This window comes from Amborella trichopoda, chromosome 3, assembly GCF_054954075.1.
Source record: "Amborella trichopoda isolate Santa Cruz 75 chromosome 3, AtrichopodaSantaCruz75HAP2 v2.0, whole genome shotgun sequence".
NCBI classification, from domain to species: Eukaryota; Viridiplantae; Streptophyta; class Magnoliopsida; order Amborellales; family Amborellaceae; genus Amborella; species Amborella trichopoda.
In genome coordinates this window covers 50,676,852-50,700,082 of record NC_142338.1, presented here as the reverse complement: position 1 = coordinate 50,700,082, position 23,231 = coordinate 50,676,852, and the positions used below count along the sequence as shown (strand labels likewise).

Here is a 23,231-nt window from a genome sequence, read left to right as displayed (position 1 = left end):
TTAATTAATTAAAAAAAAATTGAGATTAGCCTACTAGTTTATATGAACATATGAGTCCAATGATCCAGATTGATTATGGGCCGATCTGATGATCACAGATGTCCGATAGTATTTAAATTTTATTTTATACACATTCAAATCATTTGAACTTTTAAGTGTGTATTCTTCTCATCAAAACGTACTTAATAAAAAAAAAAAAAAATATTCGTAAAAAAAAGATCCAAATACCTCCAAAACTTTTCAAAGGTATTTTGGTCAATTTATTTCATGTAAAATATTTTTTGATATTTTCGAAGATTTATCTATTTTTGATAAACACACACCTAAAATTTCAAAGTGATTTGGATTTGTAAAAAAAAATTACAATTTAAACACTACTGGACATCTGTGATCATCAGATTGGCCCAGATTCAATCTGAGCCGTTGGACTTATTTGTTTATATGAGCTAATGGGCTAATCCTAGCATTTTCCTTAATTAAAAGAGCTTAAGAGGACAAATATGGACTAAACTAAAAATCAATTGGTAACATCAAAGACACTTAGGCGCATAATTAGAGGGGTCATCTTCTGGTTTTATATGTAAAAATAATAAGTAATAGATGGATATTGCGATTGAACAAGGATAATCCAATTTTTCCACAGTCAAGTTCAAATATTAGGAATTCAAAACCTAATTTATTTAGAAAAAGTATATAATGAGACTATCTACTTTTAGTGCAAGGTGGTCACAAATAATCTCGATATAAGATTTGAAATTGGGTGGTTGCATTAATTCCATTAACCAAATTCAAAGTTCAAAAGAATTTTTTTTGAAATTTGTAACGCACTCATGCTATAAGATTTCACATCGGATGACTATAAATAATTATGACCTCCTTAAATGATCTTATTGTATGCACTCCTTTTTATTTTTATGAAAGTGCTTTGGTTATGTAAAGCGAATTCCACATTTCATATTAAAAAATCCTCCCAAGTAAATATTGTACCTAAGGGATTAGATGGACGGTTGAGATGAATTGTTCCATCTCTAAGGCAGACATTGACAAACACTCCGGCCGGGTCTATCATCGAAACCACCATCATCATCATCATGAATTAAAGAGATAAAAGGCCTTAATTATGATCATTTTTTCTTGTTTTTTAAACATGATTATGATCTATTTTGTACTTTTTAGACCAGTTAATTTTATTCTTCAAAGATCATTACATTCGCATGTAGAGCTCCATTTCTACATTAAGGCAAAAATGAATTTACAATGATTTGAAATGTGTTTTGGGACGTCAATTTGCTAAAAAGTCCAAGCATATGTATAAGTCGGTAGCTCCCCATTGCGGCAAAAAATTGGTCGAGTGGCATTGCCCAGCCTGGTAGGCCTGGAACAAGACAACAAGAGTTGACCTGAGTAACGAGCTAGGGCTGGAAAACCTCGGGCCGAGGGCCTGGTTATGCAACTTTTGTGCCAAGCAATGTTATTCAAAATGCGAAGTCTTCATATTTTTGGCTTAGACCGAAGCGAAGCGAGGCTCTGGTGCATCAGCGGGCTGCTTCAGCCCTCTTTGAGCCAATTCGGGCAAACTATATAAAATATTTTTATTATTTTTTTTATTTTTTCAAAACTTTTTTTTTATTTTTTATTATATATATATATATATTTAATTTATTTATATTAAATTTTAAAAAAGTCTGAAGTCTTATTCCGAATCGGCCGATGCAACAAATTGCTTTATTTTTCCCACCAAGCTGAAGAAGACTCCAAAACGAATCTAAAAATTGTTTCCTTATCCCCACCAAGCCAAAGAGGACTCCGAAGCGAATCTAACAACACTAGCACCAAGGCCACAACCAGCTTCGCCAGGCTAGAACCAGTCCAAAGCTGGGCCACATATACTCTTCGGTCTTTAGGTGACATGGCCACCCTATCAGCCATGCCTATTGCCGGCCTCACTCTCTAAACCAGAGTTTAAAAGTTCGATGCTCTAATCCAGAATCGGACGATCCGCATTGAAAATCAATTGGATTGTCCTAGATTTGATTAGAAAATGGGATCCGACGAATCTACACGTCCGAATCGATAGGATGACGTCAGGGTTCGACAATTCTAAACAGTGAATTGTTGCAATGACATCACATATCGTCGAATTATAGCATAATATTTATGTTTTAATTATTATTAAACACAATTTTTATTATTTTTAAAACACTTTGTTTTTTTGTATGCTAAAATGGTTTTCAAGTGGGCCCATCAAAGCCCTTATTGTACACTAAGCATGTAGTGCACCACGCTCAAGTACGAGTAAGTAGAGATAGACACGCAATACAAAGTCTTTTCACATTAAAGTAGATAATACGTCACTTTTAATTTATTTTAAAATTTAAAAAAATATTATTTTTAAAAATTTATAATATCTTTTTAAAAAAATTTTAAAACAAAAACGACTGATTCGATCGATTCTCCGAACCGATCCACCAATCCATCAACACGAATACAGGTATGACCAATTTATGCGAGGATACGCTTTTTTAAACAATGCAATTCTCTAACCACATGGCCGCACGGTCGTTGTACACTTGCGTTCTGTTCCCTCACAAATGAAGCACTCAATTTCAAGAAACAAAAAAGAACTCGTGCCTAAAGAATTGTCCAGTCTCGCCAATGAAACCCTAATGTACGGCCGCTTTATTCTGCCACAAACCTCATTACACGTGGAAACTCATCTCTTTTGTCCTAACCCCATTTAAATATCGCAAAGAAGCAGGTTTGTTATGGGATTTTCAACCCAGGGACGGTCTTTTCTGAAACATTTTGGGTAGGACTCATTTATAACATTCTTAAATGCCTAAATATCTTGTACTCCCGCAAGACTGTACTGTCTTTTTTTTTCCATTAGCAACCTAAAATTAATTTGAGGACCCAAATTTCGGCGATGTAACCTTCTAATCCATAGATTAACCTCAATGAAAAAAAAAAAGAAGACAAAGACAAATTTTTTTAACCCACTTGCACCCTTTATGAACTTGGAAAAGATAATGTATGAGATTGGATAAAGACCATCCAATTTTTAGATGGTGAAATCTAAGTGTTAAGAAAATTCAAACTTAATTTTTTTTTTTTTATCAATAATCATATGATTCATGGGTGGTTCCCAAACTTATCACATTGAAAATATCATCCTATAAATACTCTTATTAGGGATAAATTGCAAAACAATGCAACCAAAACCATTTAATTAGGGTCATGCCTACAACGTCTGGATTATGTTGCAGTGTAATATGCATATTGTGAAGGCAACATTACGGAGGTATAGGTGGTTCATTTATTAGTTGGAGTTGGTGTGTAGACAATTTTTATTATTATTATTATTTTTAAAAAGCATGGAATTGACAACTAGGGCAAATGACGCCTGATTCTTGTTAGGGAAAATGCAAAATCTTAAAAGAAAAATTTTATATAGACCCGAAGCTCAAAACAATTGAATTAGCGTCCTAAAAACTCACTCAAAAAGGTTGTTTTGATGGTCAAATATCCTCAAATTGATCATTTTTGCATCAATATATATGGACATGAAAAAAAAATAGACTTCAAGTTTTGGAAATAAGGCAACTTGTAGCGCATTTTTGGACCATCCATTTTCAAGATTTTCAAGTTTTTATAGATATGCTCGATTTATAGAAGCTTTAAATTTTATAATTAAAGAAAAAAATATATTTTAAAACTATCACAAAGACTTCCAGTAGTGAAACACATTTCTCAAGTGAAACACATTTCTCGATACTATTTGAAGGTGCGCTTTACTTTGAATGTTTAAGGCGACGGCTCTATACAAAACACACCCATTGTTAAATAATGGGATTTTGGTGCATCCACGTTGATGCACCTTATTTAAGTAAGGTCTCCTTCCAAAATTATTTAGAAATGGTTTTTTTATCTAAAATCTGCTATGTCGATAACTTCACTTACCATGATCATGAATTTGAAAGAAAAACAAATTTCAAACTTTAAAATAGATGATTTTGGACTTTGTGTTTTGATTGTTTTTTTTTTATGGGAAAAAGAATCATATGGTTTAGGAATAAATATCCATTGGGGCACTTCATGTCCAATCGTGAACTGCAAACCATACTTGCTTTCTCAAACCGACCAAGTGTTGCTCATGACCCATAATCCATGCAAAAGATCATTAGTGAGTCACAAAAGTTTATTCAATAGGCAAGGGGTAGAAGTCTCATTATATGGATTTCAAGTCCCCTTGGAGATGAAACCAATGTCATCCTAACCTGATGCAATCCATAGCTCAATGGTGTGCATGATGTATCTCTTGTACATGCACACACATCACCTTGAAAGGTGGTTCGCTTTCTCGAAAATAAGTATCAATGTGCATGGCGTGTGATGGCACAAATGATGAGGTTTTGGCCCCGTCTCTGAAAGCCTCCATCACATACAAGGGTTACATAGTCCATCGACTCTCATCTAAGCATGCTCCGACATCATCAAGGGCTAACCCACTAAACAATCATCAGTTATATCTTTATGCTCACGTACCATAGGTTTTTCCGAACCAAACCGACCTAGCACGCAAATACAGTCCAGTATCAACAAACATCGTTTGCTTAATATGATCTACTAGGGATTAGAATCCCACTAAGTTCATGTTCCACTATATATTTTCACCTTACAAGCACTCATAAGGCCTTTAATGGCTACCCTCACCCAACTTGCATGACCATGTAGATCATGTGATAGGGGCTCCTTGAATTTTTGTCCCTTTTTTGTACTGTATATTGCAATGTGGTTCTCATGAGTTCTAATCATACAACATTGACACTTGTTTTGAGCATTTGGATGCCTTACTCTAGAGGCAAGCTTTTTATACTTCCCGTAATATATAGTAGTTGTATACTTCCGTTTATCTAGCCGTCATATTTGAATGAATGACTAAGATGGATCCAATGATAATGTCATGCATCTACACTGTTTTATTTGTAGTTTTTTTTATCTATAAAGTATTTTGACACAAAATTTCAGCATCCACTCCTCTCTTAAATTTTCACCTGCAGAAAATATAAAAACAATATTATTAAGAAAATAAAATGACCAAAATATTTCTGAAAGTTTTATGGGTATTTTGATCATTTTATTTTATTAAAAATATTTTTCTTATATTGTTTTTAGGTGCACCCCATTGAGATGATGGCATGTATCGAATTTCATATGCATATAATTTGTATAATAAAATAAAAAAATAAAATACTCTAAGACTTCGAATCTAGATCAAACAGTCAATGACTTATTTGATCTAAATTGGACAGTTGGATAGAGAAAGTATAGATCTTCTATACAATTAGGGCAGTATAGAGGCAGTATAGAAACCTTTCTTCTTTAAAGTTGCCTCCGTAGAAGTGGTGTGGGGGTGATCAATGCCTTCTTAGGAATTAAACATCTCTTATCAGCAAAACACCAGGAATGTGGGGATTCATTTTCCATCAAACTCAAGAAAAATTTAAGAATAATTTTTTTTTAGAAAGAACATCATTATAACATCTATGTACAAAACATAAATGACCTTTATGTTCATGAGCACTTATTTTCACAAATGCCCTTGTTGGCAAGTAAGTGCAAGGCTGGTATAGGACTATCAAAACTTCAGGACCAAATGAAAAAGTGTTGTACGCCTATGGGACCACCCTAGGCATAAGACATCCGTCTTAAAGATGTAATCATACGTAGTCCCTTAAAAAAAATTTAAAACTAGTGGTCTACATATTTTCTTCATGAAGTAATCATTTGTAATTTTTAAAATTTATTTATTTTATTTCATAGAGTCTGAGTCCTAAATCTATCTCAAAAAAATGGATTCTTAAGAGGGGACTCATTTCTAAGTATGAGTCCTAGGACTCACAGAAACCTTGTCCACCTGCATTTGCTTCAGAGTAAGTAATGAAAAGCAAAATATCACATCCAATGGCCACTTGCATAGAGATAGTGACAATGACAAGTTTCACATTTTATTGTGTGGCTCTATGTGTTGTATATTAGTCCCACAGGAACATAGGCGCAGTCCTGCGGGATAGTACTGTACACCTACTCCTTTAGGCAGAAGAAGTATTTCAATTTGAATATCTGGATCTACTTTAAAATCACATCACCAGATGAGTATTTTTTTAAAAAAAAAGAAAAGAAAAATTGAATCTTGAGTTATTAAATACTCATATATTGAACATTCCCATGCATAAGCCAATCAGTTATTTCGAATTAAAAAATGACTCCTAATGTTTTTGGTAGCACATCACATACCTCAATTACACGTTATGCCTTGGCAGTTTAAAAAAAAACTGCTAACTAATTCGGAAACAAGTAGCCTGTCATTACCACTCGATTACCCAAAAAAAATTCAAAAATAAAAAATCAAGCATAAAACAATTTGCCATAGGTATGAAACATTTATAACATAACAAAATGCACAAGTAAAATTGCAGAGAGATCAGGAGATGTCGAGATCATTAATCTAGGGTTGAAGTCAATAAACAACTGGCCACCATCTTCCATCTCATATGGTTTCACAGCAGGGAAATGTTTCACACTTAACGTGGCACCAGGCCTACCATTGATATCATCTCGTCTTTTGGCACCAGCCTAACCATTGATATACGCCTTTAATAACCGAAAATCAAAGGTTTCAACTTATCTCATTCTAGCTGTTAGCGCATACACCTTTAATGGCCATGGCCCTGAATCAGACCACCTATCAAAATTTCAACCAAAAACCAGAAGAAGAGCACAGGTCAACGTTTCTCATGCCATGACTTTCTGCATATTGCAGATTCGGATCATCCATTTAAAGTTTAATTCCAGTTCGAACCAAGAATCAAAGAAATCTTGTATCTCTTCCAATCCATTAAAACTCTGTTTAGGTCAAAAAGCTTGGCCTTTAAACTCCTGCAACAATTTGCATGCATGGTGTTCACCTTTCTCATATCTCTGCTCTTCTCACAAAACCCCGAAAAATAGAGGGTGTTCAAAACCCTGACTTTTAACCCTAATTCTCTGAAAATCTCTGTGAACTTTAGGTGTTCGAGCACGTCTTGGTCCTTCATTCCTGTGAAATTTGTGGAGCTCTTGCTCTCGTATCAGAGATTATAGAGCTTGATTGTGCGATTATTTGATCGTACATGGTAGAAACCGGTGTTCAAGTGGCTGGAGAGGTCATGAGGTTTGCCATTGAATCTGTCACAGCTGATTTGGATGTCGTCTTCTTCTGAGAATCCATGGAAAGGGTTTCGAAGCCACATTATATCTGTGTCCTGCCATGAAGAGAAAAAGAAGTTGCAGAGATTGTTATGGATGGTTCTTTTGTGGCGATTAAAACGAAAAAAATTTCGTATCAAAGTTCAAGCCCTAAGAATGCGGCGCTTTAAAATATGACCTTGTATGATTTCTATTTTAGCTAGACGTTGTAGATTTGAGACATCTTTTGAGACTAATATTTTTAAAATTTGAATCCATGGGGTGAATCATTCACCTAAACATCTGTGTTGGATCACTAAATTGATGATCAAGATTGGTATGGATTGGTGACCTAGGAAAATATTAAAAATAAAATAAAACAAAAATTAAAATAGAAATTTATTGAGTTATGATTTATGGGGAACCCAAAAAAACATATAAGTTTAAAAAGAAAGAAAAGAAAAGAAAAAAATCCAAAACTAGGGGTTTTAGAGGGGGACAGGGCCGGGCAGATACCTTCCTAAAGACACTATTCGATACCAGCCGATTCTCGATCTGGATTTAGCAATTTGCTACTTGGATCGCTAGGTTTTAAAACATTGTGTCAAAAAGTAATATGTCTTTTAAGATCGTGTCAAATTTATACCACCCAAATAAAATTGAAGATGTAAATTACTGCAACTTCTACTAGTAAGGTTGCAACTTTATATAAACTTTTTTCTTCAAAAATATGTAACTTTGAAACAATTGTTAACACTGAGGGGCTGTTTGGATACCTGAAAATATATTGTTTATGAAATATATTACTAACGTAATACATTACTGCGTAATATGAAATATATTACTGGCGTAATACATTACTGCGTAATATGAAATATATACTGGCGTAAAATATTACTGCGTAATATAAAATATATTAGCGTAATACATTACCTGCAAATCGATTGTAACTGTTTGGGTAGTATTTAGATGCAACTTGAGAAATACATAGCTACTGTTTGGCTATGTTTGAAAGAAATATGGGAAATGCATTACCAACATTTTACGAGCACTTGCCTATAAACTATCATTTCTTTCTTTTTTTTATCACAATATTCCACTGAAATGCGGAATTAAAGTCATCATAATATAATTCCAAAAATATTTTTCAATAATAACATCACCACCATTCTAAAAAGATTTTCTAATAGTAGCTTGTACCATTCTGAAGTCATCACATAATTTCTTACTTATTTTGCATGCCTTTGGCACTTACATGGAATCACGTCTTCTAACATTATTAGACTTTGGTTTCAACATGATAAGTCATTAGAATAATGGAAAAGCCTTCTATGTTCCCCCTACAACATAGAAGTTCTATCCTTCCCCTTATCCAACCGTCCATTTTTTAATGGAGGGCTAATATTGCCCCAATCACAATGTCACATCTCTACACTGTTTTATTTTTAATTTTTTTTTATAAACTGTTTTGACACCAAATTTTGGATGTTTTGACACCAAATTTTGGATGTTCCTCTATTAAACTCACACTAACGAAAAGTATAAAAAAGTATTTTCAATAAAATAAAATGACCAAAATACCCCTAAAAGACTCTAGGGTATTTTGGTCATTATTTTTTATCGAAAAATTATTGTTAATATTTTTTATAGGTGCGCCCCAATGAGAAGATGACACATACCAAATTCCATATTCAGAAAATTTGTATTAAAAAATGTAAAAATAAAATACTTTGAGATGTCGGATATAAGATCAAACGGCAAGTGGCTTTGTTGATAAAACATGGACAACTGGATGGTAGGGGGAGGATAGAACTTCTATGTTGTAGGGGGAATATAGAAAGCTTTCCCTGGAATAATATAATTGGAATAACATGTGTTTATTGTGAGAAGACTTATTTTTAATTTATTTTTTATAGAAGTATTTCAAATGTCTATCTATATAATTTCAAATAAGCAATAAATTTATAATACCAAATTAAAAATCTTTTTGATAGAGGTTAAAAAAGGGAAGAAGTTTGATTAGTAAACTAGAAGCTTTGGTAGTTGCAGTAGAAAATTTTGAGATATTGGAGGAAACTAGAAGCTTTGGTAGTTGCAGTATAATACAGACTGCTTACCATAATTAATGAAATAATTTTTTAACAAATAAAAAATAATTAATGAAATAATTATCTAAAGTTCTATTCCAGATAATTAATACATCCTAAAACGACCTAAGATTTGAATAAAAAATGTGTATATGTGATCCCTACATATTGAGAGATAATGGTCATGAGTGTCCTACCGTTTGATCAATGTAGTAAATTGCAGAGTTGTTCCCTACGATTAATAAACCAACATAGAAGTGTTTTTAAGAACCTTAAAAAAAAAGAAGATTAAATCAATTCCAAAATATGTAAAAAAAGGATAATGTTCCAAAGTTACATGCATACCGATCATCTTTTGGACGGTCAAATGCAAGTAATTATGAACTAAGAATCCTTTTCTTTTTCTCTTTTTGCAATGATACGTATGGTGATACTTAAGTGACTCCCAGAATTTCACATTAAAAAAAACCTTAGGAGTAGGTATTCCCTCTAGGGAAATGTTTCTATGTGATCCAATTACAAATAAGTTATATGTGATCTCACTTCTTAGCCGTTCGATCTAAATTGAATGCTACGATTGTTTATACCATAATATCACGTCAAACATTATTTTATTTTTCATTTTTTCTACAATACATTTTTGGATGAAATTTTGGGCATCCTATCCTAAAATTAGGATGAACCTAAAAAAAATAAAAAACAAATATTTTTATAAAAATAAATAACAAAAATGCCCCTACAATTTTTATCACAAGAATTTTTATTTTTATTTTTGTCATGTGTGCCCCCGATCTATGCTCCAAATTTTGCTTCAAAATTATTTGTAGAATAAAAGTAAAAAATAATAAAAATATGACTGATCAAGATCTGACATTTAAGAGTAAGCTACAACATTGTGACTCAAACCATCTCTACCATCTACTCAGATCTGATGGTTGAGAGATTCTGGATCACATATACCATATATGTGAGTGGAATTACATAAAACATTATCCCTTTTCTCCATGGGAGAAGTATAAACTATGCTCCTTTGGGAATGAATGCAATGCCTATTTAACCTTATAAATCTATTTTTTTTGGTAAGACATTGGAAGCAGACAAAGAGGACAAGGAGCTTCCGAATTTGCCTAATCGATCAGTTACATCGTTGGCCTCTGAAAAAGATATGAAGCCCAAAAGTAGCGTTGATATCATAGATTTTTAGCCAAAAGACATGAAGACACCACGTGATCCTTCGTTCCTGCCTATAAATACCATTTAATCTTCTAAATCTAGACCAAACTTTATTTAATGATATCATAGATTTTCAGCCAAAAGACATGAAGAGACCGCGTGATCCTCTGTTCCTGCTTATAAATATCATTTATTCTTATAAATCTAGACCAGACACTTTAATGTCGAGGACCCGAGACAGGTAAAGAGGGTTAAGATAAAGTCTTATTATGCTCTTATACGTATTCCCCTAATATCAAACTTTATTTAATGATATTTTCACAATATTCCTCTTTCTTATTCTAAAAGAAGTCCCTAAGAGGACTTAGTTGATTCTAGATTGATGTTTCATCTAGACCAGACTTTGTTTTGAGAACCTTGAAGGATCGTATCTTTGTACAGGTTCAGACAAAAAGCAGACATAAATGTTATTAATTGAATAAAAAGAAGAACTGGGATTTGCTATATTCGTTCCTATCCTTGTGGGTTCCAAGTTAGCCAAGTCGACTCTGCAAGCATTCCCAACAAACTTCACCAATATTTTTTTTTAAAAAAAAAAAGAAAGAAAAGAAAGATGCCGGAAAACATTACATAGAATCTAATTATTCAAAATCAAAACAAGAAAATAGAAGGTAAATTAAAATAAAATAATAAATTAAAATAAAAAAGAAGGAATACAAATGGTAAAAGAAATGGCTAAAAAATAAAGAAAAATTGACATACGAGATTTTTAGTTGATTAAAAAACAGTTGTTAGGGCTTTTGCAGAATAATACTATAGGAGTATTTTGGTATAAACTTGAAGTAATTAGTGAGCAAATGAGTAATATATATATATCTTAAAAATGCCTATAGGTGAATTGCAAAGTGTTTCGCTCCGACGGTTTTACCTAAAAAATACCACGGACCTACGGGAGCCTTGGCGGTCCCTATATGTTTTTTGCGTGTAAAAAATTCGGACAGTCTTTAATCCACGCCATCCGAAAAAATCGGACGGCACCGAGCCTATAGACAAAAATACTATTCATTTTCACCCATAGACATTTTGTATATATATGGATGGATCTAAATAGATCATTTTGAAGAAAAATTCAGAAATTTTGGCGAAGAATCGAAGGAAAAATCAATAGAAAGGATTTGAGCTTCAAAATGCGAAGTTTTTTGGTATCAAAATTTGCCTCAAAATAGTTTTGATCCCAAAATTTTGGTTGCGCATGTGAAAGGAGTATGAAAAATTAGAAAAAAGAAGTGTTTAAAACACCATTTTTTAATTGAAAATTGCCAAAAAACAAAAAGAAGAAAAAAAGCTCAAAAATTAACTGAGTGTGATTTCGGGAAGAACATGCTGGACCCAAGTCCACTTGAGTTCTGAGTTGATTCGCAAACTTTTCTAACGCTGCACCCACTCACGACGAAGTATGCAAATACACGTAATATTCTATACCGTAAGATACTACTACAGGGTACCTTAACCATCAATTTCTCGAATGATGGTTATAATCAGCGTTTTAAAAAACGCCGAGTCGAACCGGACTCGCCCGGTTCGATTCGAAAATAGTGAAAAAGGAACCGGATCGCCCAAAAAATCGTCCGGTTCTAGAGAGAACCGGACGATTCTGTACAGTGAATCGCCGATTCACTGTACGGAATCGGCGAGTCCGAACAGTGAATCGGCGATTCCGTACGGTTTTTTTTTTTTTTTTTTTTTTTTTTTTTTTTTTTTTTTTTTTTGGTAATCCATGATAGATTTTTTTGTAATCCATGATCGAATTTTTTGGTTTTTTGTAACCCATAATAGAATTTTTTGTAATCCATGATCGAAATGTTTGTTTTCTTTTCTTGTAATCCATGATCGATTTTTTTGTTTTTTTTTTTTTTTTTGTAACCCATGATAGAATTTTTTGTAATCCATGATCGAATGTTTTGTAATATATGATCGAAATGTTTGTTTTTTTTTTTCAATCCATGATCGAAATGTTTGTTTGTTTTTTTTTAATCCATGATTGAATTTTTTGTTTTTTGCTTTTTTTGTAACCCATGATAGAGTTTTTTGTAATCCATGATTGAATTTTTTGTAATCCATGATCGAACTATTTTTTTCTTTTTTTGTAATCCACGATTGAATTTTTTGTTTTTTTTGTTTGTTTTTTTTTGTAATCCATGATCGAATTTTATGTAATCCATGATCGAATTTTATGTAATCCATGATCGAATTTTATGTAATCCATGATTGAATTTTTTGAAAATTTGTGATTTTTTTTGTTTCATCCATGATCGAATTTTTTTTTGTAATCCATGATAGAATTTTTTGAAAATTTGTGATTTTTTTTTTAATCCATGATCGATTTTTTTGAAAATTTGTTTTTTTTTTTTTTTAATCCATATTATTCGAAGAGAAAACGAGAGAGATGATGATTCTGAGGCCACCCTATCCCAGCCATATTATTCACATATCGAGTCCCAACAGCAACAGTGTAGGGATGAGCACGAAATACTGTAAATTAAATGCTGAATGGCGGTTCATGCAGGGAAAGAACATATCAATATTCGCATATTCATTCAAAAACATTAAAATTCTTAATGGAGTACCCTCATTTTTTATTGAATTCCTAAAAACCAATATTTATAATGAATTTTAATAATTTTTTCGGATTTTTTTGAAGCTTTATTCTGACCTATTCACCTGATTCCGATCCGCATCGTCGATTCGCCGATCCGGATCGGTTTTTGAAAAGCCCGATCCGGGTCATCGATCCGGTTTTTAAACCATTGGTTATAATATTCAATGCAACATTTGTATCTACGTAAACCTTTTTAAGAATTTTTTATATCAAAATTACATTTATTATAAAATTTAGAGGTGTGTTTTAATTGGATTTTTTAAAGTTGCAACTTTATGCGAGCCACACTCTAGTCGAAATATTTCTTTCAAAATTTACTTTCAGTTTTGAAAATTTATTTTTACACACATTAATGCTTCCCATATTAGAGATTATATATAATGGGTTGACCATGTATAGCAGTACAACACCCGTTAAGAAGTGCGAGTTAGTTCAAGTGGAAGGCTAAAAATAATAAGAGGTAGGTAAAAAAAGACATGATTAGAAGTAGTGATAAAAGATATGCGGACCAAAATTATTTGTATAACCTAACCTAACCCCAATTAGTTAAAAAAAGACAAGATTTGTGTTGTCAACCCTCTTGTCAACCCCAATTAGTTAAAAAAAAATGAAATTTGTGTAACCAATCTCAATTAATTAAAATTTTTTTTGACAATGATGATGTTAAAAAATATATTTTTTAAAATAATTAAAGCTAAAATCCATTTCAAAAATGAATTATCAAGCGACGGCCACATTTCTGCGTAGGAATCCATGTGCTCATAGAAAACGTGTCAATATTTAATGGTACGTACCGTCATAGGCGACGATTGCCAGTAGCTCGTCACAACTCACAAGTTACCCACTCGATTGATCACTATCACAAGGTATCGTCCATTAGTGGTTTCTACGAGGTCGCAACCTTAAACAATCCAATTAAGGTGCACTTCAAAATTTTATCATAATATGCAATTTGATGTAAAAAGTTCTTAGGAGTATCTTAAAATCTATTTTTATTTTTAATTATAAAATTTTAAACTAAAAAAATCGTTAAAATCAAATAGATTTATGAACATATGAAAATGGATGGTCTAGATAATGCGTTGCAATTTTCTTTTTTTTTCCATACTCATACGAGATGATTAATTAAGAGATTTTTCAATATTAAAACAACATTTTATGATATAGTTTTGGGTGTATCTTTACTTTTTACTGTTTAAAGTTGCAACTTTATATAAACTTTTTCCTATAAATACACACTCTCCGTACAAAATGTACATTATTTAAGTGCACGGCATATAGTAGGGTACACTCTTTTAGCCCTGCTGGTCTTGGTTTTGTTGAGATTATTTTTGCCTGTGTTGGTTGATTGATCAGTCACGATATTTCAAAAAGGTCGGGCATCAATGGAGAGCTTTTAGAAAAAAGTTATTTGTGGGGTCTCATCACTGCCACATGGATTGATCCCAAGCTTTAATTTAGGGTTTCTAGGATTCCAAATTAATGGAGGAATCACTGTGTTTTGGCCAAGGAAAGTGATGGCTTTCCCAAAAATTTCATATTTATGCTCATGCTCGTTTTTCTTTTTTCTATTTGGGTGCGAGTCTTGAGTTAGTGTGACATTGTACATTAATTGAGAAGCAAATTGTTCCGGTATTATGGCATCCATCATTGTCTACAAGCTTGATATTATGAAATAGTAGTGAAAATGAAATGCTTAGAGAACCATTGAAAAAAAGAGAAAAAGGCTTTTATTATAGGAAGAGAGACTTATCAAAATATACCTAATTTATCTGTTATTTAATATTTTATCTTTTTATATCTGCATGTGTATTCTTATGGTCATTTCAAAATTTAATTAAAGGAAAAATATATACAGAGACTATTTGCTTTTGGTACTAGGAGGTCGTAGTCACTCATGTCTGTGAGATTTGAAATCAGGTAGTTATAAGCGTGTCATGATTAGATTCAAAATTCAAAAAAAAAAAAGTTTTAATTTCATTAAACATCTCAAGTCATCCAATTTGACATCTAATAGCTAAGAATAATTGTGACCACTTTACCAAAGATAAATGGTCTTATAGTATACAATCTCTTAATTAAAAGAAATGGAGAAAACATTAAGTAATTCATCTCTTAAGTGTATATTTGATAAATTATCTGTCTATAAAATATAAGGAAAATTGTTTCGTGCGGCGGAGATTGCATTTCTACATTTGTGGTCCCCAAGGTATAAAGAATCCATCTTAAAGAATGATGCAAATAGGTGGTCCATCTAAAAACAATTGAAACTAACAGTCTAAATTTTTCTTAGTAGAATTATTATTTCTAATTTTTAAAATTTATTTATTTATTTCTTATTCATGATCTCCATGTTAGAGATCACATGTTCTTAAAAATTAGGTCCAAAAATCCGTTTCAAAAATAGATTTTTAAGAAATGACTCATTTCTACATATACTCATAGAAACCATGTCCAAAATATAAATTCTCCACTTCCCATGGACAAAAAAAATCTATATAGAAAAACAAAGAGCAAAAGTTATGAGAAAAACAAAGCAAATTAGAAAGAGAGGAATCGAAAAAATTCAATGCTTACCATGAAAACAAAACTGTAATTCCGCTCTAGAACTTGGCCCAGGAAAAGAGTCCTCCTCCACATCATGTGCAGATAATCCTGTGTCATGTAGAGCTTCTCGCCGGAGAAATCGACACCGTCCGTTTCCAGCTTGTAGCAATGGAGCCCGATCTCGCGGCACCGATTGAATGCGGAGATCTCGAGAGCCACAACTAGCAGGTGTTGGGTGAGATGTTGAGTGTCTTCTCCCTGTCAGAGGCTCTCCAAGAAGAGATCGAGCATGCTTCCCTCCTCTGCGTACGCTTTGTTAACAGTAGTTATAATGAGGGTGTTATTTGTCATGGCAGCTCCGGGTAAAGCTTCATCTAGTTCATCCTTTGCAACGTATGGTACCTGTGCCACAAACTTCTTAAAGTGATTCATTACTCTCTATCTTTCCCTCGTGTAATGACCTCTCTCTCATAAAGTGATTCATTACTCTTTTTTTGTCCTTGGAGTAAGGATCTCTCTCCCTCTCATCCCTCGACTAATGAACTCTCTCTACCACAACATTGTTTATGCAAGTGCGAGGCTCTAAACAATCAAATTATTGCGCACCTCAAAAATTTCGCTAGAAAAGGTTATTTTAATGCTGAAATATCTTCAAATTGATCATCTCGACTTCAAGATTCATGGACAAGATGAAATAATAGATTTCAAGTTTTCAAGATTTCATAGATCTACTTGATCTACACCGGTTTTGAAGCTTTAAATTTTATAATTATAGATGAAAATATATTTTAACGCTTTCACAAAGATTTTCAATATTAAAACCATATTTTTTGGCACTATTTGAAGGTACGCTTTACTTTGATTGTTTAAAGCCTCGGCCTTATACAAACCGTACCCATTACATATATATATATATATATATATATATATATATATATATATATATATATATATATATATATATATATATATATATTATCATGGTAGAACATTTTATAATTGTACTCAACAAATTTTAATATCTTATATACTCTTGTTTTGCAATACAATATTTTTAATAAGGGTATTTTTTTGTCATTAAGAAGGGTATGACATCACCATACAATGTGCTCTATGTAGGTGACGTTATATCCTTCTTAATGATAAAAAATATCATTATTAAAAAATACTCTATATACAAAACAAGGGTATATAAGTGTCTAAAATTTATTAAGTACAATTATAAAATATTATATGGTGTGAACACCCTCACATAAGTTCATATACTCGATGAGTTTCTATGAGTCCATATAGAAATGAGTCACCTCCTAAAAATCTATTTTTGAGATGGATTTTTTTACTTAACTTTTAAGAATATGCAATCTTAACATGGAGATAATGAATATGAATAAATAAATAAATTGTAAAATTTTAAAATAATAATTTTCTTAAAAAAACGTTTGAACAGTTAGATTAAATTGCTATTAGTGGCGGATTTATTTTCTCTTTGGGTCAAGTTTTGGGGGGACCACAACCTTCTATTAGTATATTAGTGACAAGAATGTAGGCATGGACTTAATCATTTGTGGGGTTTTTGGAAGGATTTGAACTTTTCCTTGTTTTGGGGAGATTGGTTCCGATTCGATACTTAAATTGAATTAGACGTAACGGTAGCGCTTAGAGTCAAACCTTAAGTAGTATGATTTTGAAATGATAGGAATAATATTCTTAGAATAAAAATATATAGGTATAATATCTTAGTTTGCATCAGTGCACTGTGGGGTGGGGCCTCGAGTTAAAATCAGTTTGGCAGTTTGTTGAAGTGGTTACAAATTAATAGAAAATAGGAATAATATTTTAAGAATAAAGAAATATATCAAAAAAAATTGGTAATTTTTTTGATATATTTCATATATTTCTTTTTTTTTTCTATCAAAAAAAAATATATATCAAAAAATTTGCCAAAATTTATTTAGCAGCTTGAATATAGGTCAAATCGGCCTTATCAAAACTTATCAAATATTAATCTTAATTTCAAACCCAAGTTTTTATTTGGATTAGATAGGCTAAAACCGGTATTGGACAAAGAAGATTGGTCATAATATTTATATTTTAAGTCCAAGGAAGAAAAATTAACAATAAAGAGAAGAAAATCACAAACACCGTTTAAAAAATAATAAAGCTTGCAATTTTGACATGAAGAGTAAATTAGTATTTATATTTCTTTTTTGTGGGCGACTCTTGTGCAGAGAAGCGCCTCCCAAGGATTGAATCATAAAAGGCCAGGACCCCCATAGAACATAATTAAGTTAAAAGATTAAAAAGATAAAGGATTAGCACCACATAGAGAAACAGAAATAACAAAATATTAAAAAGACGAATATAAATGAAATTTGGGTTCAGTTCAAATTCTCTAATTTTAGTAACCCTGGGATCTAAAATTCATCTTCCTAACTAAGTAAAAGAAAAAAAAGACTTCAAATTTCTTCTAATTTTTTTGGGTTTTCATTCCTAATTCAAATCTAGCTTACCCATCAAGAAACGAAAAATAGAAATAAAATGGGAAGAATTCATTTCCCTTTTGATTTTAAGAAATAATAATAATAAATAACCATGTTTCGCTTTTAGATTTTATTTTGAGAAATATAAATCATATGTTCTGTTTCTTTAAGATTTTTTTTATGTTTTTTTTTAGAGAAATAATCATACCTTTTGTTGAAGAGAATGTGTTGCTAGTTGCTGAAAGGGGTAGTGTAGAGCATTCCAGAGGGCCGGATTTGATATGAACGATAACGAAAAGGCCAAGAAGAGGGCGCACGCAGGCAACAACCCATGAGCCCGCTTGGCCGGCTGTGATTTTCCGGCTACTCATTCTGCAGATTCCGGACAATACATGCCGGGAAGTCTTATTTCCCGGTGGATTTATGGGGTGGAGGGGATTCCCCATTCTTCGCAGCTATGCCGGTAAAAATAATAATAGGCGTTTTGGTGCTGGACTTTTTCATCACGCACTGCCTGTGATTCAACACCCACCATACCATGTCTATTAATACATGAACATGATTCTGTGAATCTCTCTCTTTGTTGGGTCTTTTCCTCGTGGGTTTTTCTCTCTTTGGGTTGCTCTCTCATGTGTATTTATCTCTCACTTTCTCTCTCTTCTTTTCTTCCTGTATCAGTCTCTCTTGCCATATTTTCCGTCTTCTTTTCCTTTCCTTTCCTAATCACTCTCTCTATTTTCCACTTCCTGCTATATTTTCCGTCCTCCCTCTTTTCCTTTCCTAATCACTCTCTGTATTTTCCACTCTTGTGTATATGACTTTGAGGGGTCTCTCAAAGTTGTCAAAAAAGCTCTCTCTCTCTCTCTCAAATTTGAGTGAATTTATAGAAAAGAAGCTCTCTCTCTCTCTCTCTAAAATTTGAGTAAATTTATAGACAAGGAGCTCTCTCTCTCTGTCTGAGTCATTTGGATGAATATTAACTTGGCGCGTGTATACTCCTTCGGGGAGTACATTTTATATTTACTCCCTTCGTCTAAAGTCTCATTGGGGAGGAATTTTTCAATTTTGAAAACTACTTAAAAATGAAATATGTTTATATAAAGTTGCAACCTTAAACTGTAGAATCTCAAAAGCCCCCTAATTGATCATCTTGACATCAAGATGTATGAAAATGAAAAAAAAAAAAAAAATTTTGAATCCTGATGTATGAAAATGAAAAAAAAAAAAAAAGATTTTGAATCCTGAACATAGTGTATATTGCAATATGCTTTCATTTTAAGCACTTGATCCAATAGCAAAGGAAACTTCATTTATTGGTCCTCAGCCATTGAATTTCACTATATGTTACATAAGAGAGGAGTAGCATTTTGGGTATAACCTTGAATCTGGAAAGCTTAATGTCATTTTGGTATTGAATATTTTTCTGATCTCAAATATTATGGTCATTTTCCTTGTTAAAATGAGTTTTATTTTAAGATCAATTCGGCTTGGAAAAATTTTTAATTTTAGAAAATCAGAGTGCAAAGTAGAGAGAGAGATAAAGAGTAGAAAGACAAGTAGAACACACATTTGTGTTTGCACTTATACAAAAAAAAAAAACAGAGTCCGAGGGAAAAAGTAGAGAGAGATTAAAAAGAAAAGTAGAATACACAACTTTTAGTTTGGAACTTTCAAGGCGCATTTGTTTTCCTAAAAGATGTAAAGAGTCTCAAGTTTTTCTGAAGAGATTTTATTTATGGTATGAATGTACAGACTTGTCTTTTATAAACAAATTATATATAAAAAATTATAAAAATAAATCACAGTTTCCAATATTATACCCAAACATATCATATATTCAAGATATTGTATTTACCCTTCTTAAATATCCATATTACAATATATACATTCCATTTTAATCCAGTATCCCCCTTAAACTTAGGATGCTATGAGAGAGGGCAACTGGAGTTTAAACACTAATTGTATAAAAGAGCAGTTGGATCTTTAAGTGTATCGCACGACTAGTAGATGCAGTGGTTACCATGCTCAGATTGCTTGATCAACAAGCTCAGAAAGCAACGGTGGATCAACAAGCCTCATGAATAGATATCCTCAGGCAGATAGGGCCATATTAAAGTAGGCTCGATCAATCATACAAAAATTTTAGAGAGACAAACTGATCAGATAGTCGAAAACGACTCATCAAAAAGATAGATCCGAGAGTCAAAACACGATCCAGCATAAATGACAAATCAGAACCCCTTTTTTGATACCATGTGAAGAGACCATAGCCAGCAAATCGACTTTTAAAACACGTATTTTTTTAAAAAAACAGCGTTTTTATGGAAAATGTTTAAAACAACGTTTTTATGGATAACGTTTAAAATGGCGCCTTTTTAAAAAGTTCGGCAAAAAAACTTGTTTTTTTCCAAAAAAATGTTTAAAATGCGGTTTTAAAAAAAAAGAATTAAACTGAACCAAAAATTCGTATCCTTTTGTTACCTGTTAATTTTTTTTGAAAGATAAAAAACGTTTTTCCTGATTTGTATACTGTTATTTTTATACTTTCTAAAACAATATTATTTTAAAAAACAATCTAAAATAGATGCAGATTTATGTGATTATTATGGAAATATTGTTTATGGCATAAAACCATCCAGATTATTATAAATTAGGGCTCAAACCATCCATATCATCACAAATTATAATCAAATTAGAATAAACAAGCATGAAAACCATCGAATAAAAAATTCCCAAATTTTGGCTTGACAAAATTCCACCAAAAATTCAATCCAATTGAGGCTCAAAGAGCCTCCAAAATTCCAGATTACAAAATCAATACAAAATCTTTAAAAAAAAAAAAAAAGTTTTAAAAAAAAACCAGATTAAGGGTTTTTTCATATCCCCAAACCTGTACATGTTGTTGCTTCCTATGTGCATGCTGCTTCTCTCTCTCACTCAATCCCCAAACAGGTTTCTTCATTTTCTCAAACCCAAAGTTCTTTCTTTGTGTGATGCTCCCTCTGTGTGTGCTGCTTCTCTCTTTGTATGTGCTGGTTCTCCCTCTCTGCGTGCCACTCCAATTGGGTTTTTATTCTTCTTCCTCTCTGTCCAGAACTCCAAATGCTTCTTGCTATTGTTTGAACTTTGAAGTAATGGATCACCAACTCACCATACCGTAGTTATCATATCTCCGGATACTTCCAACTCACCATACCGTAGTTATAATATGGCATATCCATATGGTGTATTTATTATGTGTATCCATATGGTGTATTTATCGTGTATTCATATGGTGTATTTTTTTGTACCTACTAAATATATGTATTTCAAAATTTGTAATATTTTTAAACTTAACCAAACGATTTTTTTAATCCGATTTGTTGAGTCTAGTCCGATATCTTTACATGAAGCCTTTTTGCCAAACCGTATTTTTTACCCGATTTTTCATCCGACTTTTTAAAATAAAAACGATTTATTTCTGATTTTAACATGAGCCAAATTATTGATAGTCCCCGACTTGCTAACTATGGAAGAGACTCAATGTCCATTTCATCGTATGAATGTATAGACTTGTTATTTATAGACAAATTACAGATAAGAAATTATGCAAATAAATCACAGTTTCCTATACTATGCCCAGACCTACCATAAATACAAGATGTTATAACTACCGTTCCTAAATATACATATTACAATATATGCCTTCCAAATTAATCAGGTGTACAATATATACTTTTGTTTTACAAAAGATATCTTTTGGAAATTTGAATGTTTTTAAATCTTATGGAAAGTTGAATGTTTTGTTATCGAAGGTTTAAATAAGTTCTGAGTATTGTGTTTGATAATATATATATGGAAAAATCTTCCCAATACCTATAGGCAAAAATGAACATTGATTTCGTATACCATCATCACCATCCAAAGTTCATCGCACAATCACGATTGTCTTGTAGTATTTATTTTTTATTTTTTTTACAAATTGGAATAACCTGAAATTTAGAACGTATGTACATTTTAATGAGGCGCACCTAATAAAAATATATAAAAAAATAATTCATAAAAGTATATTGATCACAATACCCCTAAAACATTTCATGGGTATTTTAGTCAATATTTTTCATGTGAAATATTTTTTTTATATTTTTCATAAATTCACCTATTTTTTATGAACACATGCTCCAAATTTTAAGTTATTCTGATTTATAAAAAATAAAAATAAATAAAATATTATTGGACAATCGTGTCCATGTGATGAACTTTGGACAGTGATAAGGGCAATGGTTTAAAAAACCGATCGGTGACCCGGATCGGGCTTCCAAAAAACCAATCCGGATCGACGAATCGGCGATCCGGATCGGGAATCGGGTGAATCGGTCAGAATAAAGCTTAAAAAAAATTCGAAAAAATTATTAAAATTCATTATAAAAATTGTTTTTTAGGAATTCAATAAAAAATGAGGGTACTCCATTAAGAATTTTCATGTTTTTGAATGAATATGCGAATATTGATATGTTCTTTCCCTGCATGAACCGCCATTCAGCATTTAATTTACACTATTTCGTGCTCATCCCTACACTGTTGCTGTATGGCTGGGATAGGGTGGCCTCAGAATCATCATCTCTCTCATTTTCTCTTTGAATAATATGGATTAAAAAAAAAAAAACAAATTTTCAAAAAAATCGATCATGGATTAAAAAAAAAATCACAAATTTTCAAAAAATTCTATCATGGATTACAAAAAAAAATTCGATCATGGATTAAAAAAAAAAAATCACAAATTTTCAAAAAATTCAATCATGGATTACATAAAATTCGATCATGGATTACAAAAAAAAGCAAACAAAAAAAAACAAAAAATTCAATCGTGGATTACAAAAAAAGAAAAAAACAGTTCGATCATGGATTACAAAAAATTCAATCATGGATTACAAAAAACTCTATCATGGGTTACAAAAAAAGCAAAAAACAAAAAATTCAATCATGGATTACAAAAAAAAAACCAAACATTTCGATCATGGATTACAAAAAAAAAACAAACATTTCGATCATGTATTACAAAACATTCGATCATGGATT

The 23,231-nt window shown here is 32.0% G+C and overlaps 1 pseudogene across 1 annotated transcript; it reads right to left on the bottom strand.

Annotated features, from left to right (window-relative positions):
* Positions 1-6,710: 6,710 nt before the first annotated feature.
* LOC105420273 (uncharacterized protein At1g28695-like) lies at positions 6,711-18,539 on the bottom strand (annotated as a pseudogene). The gene is made up of 3 exons (XR_016051505.1): positions 18,382-18,539; positions 15,724-16,095; positions 6,711-7,304 (listed from the first exon to the last, which is right to left on the bottom strand). The product of XR_016051505.1 is annotated as an uncharacterized protein At1g28695-like (transcript).
* Positions 18,540-23,231: the final 4,692 nt, after the last annotated feature.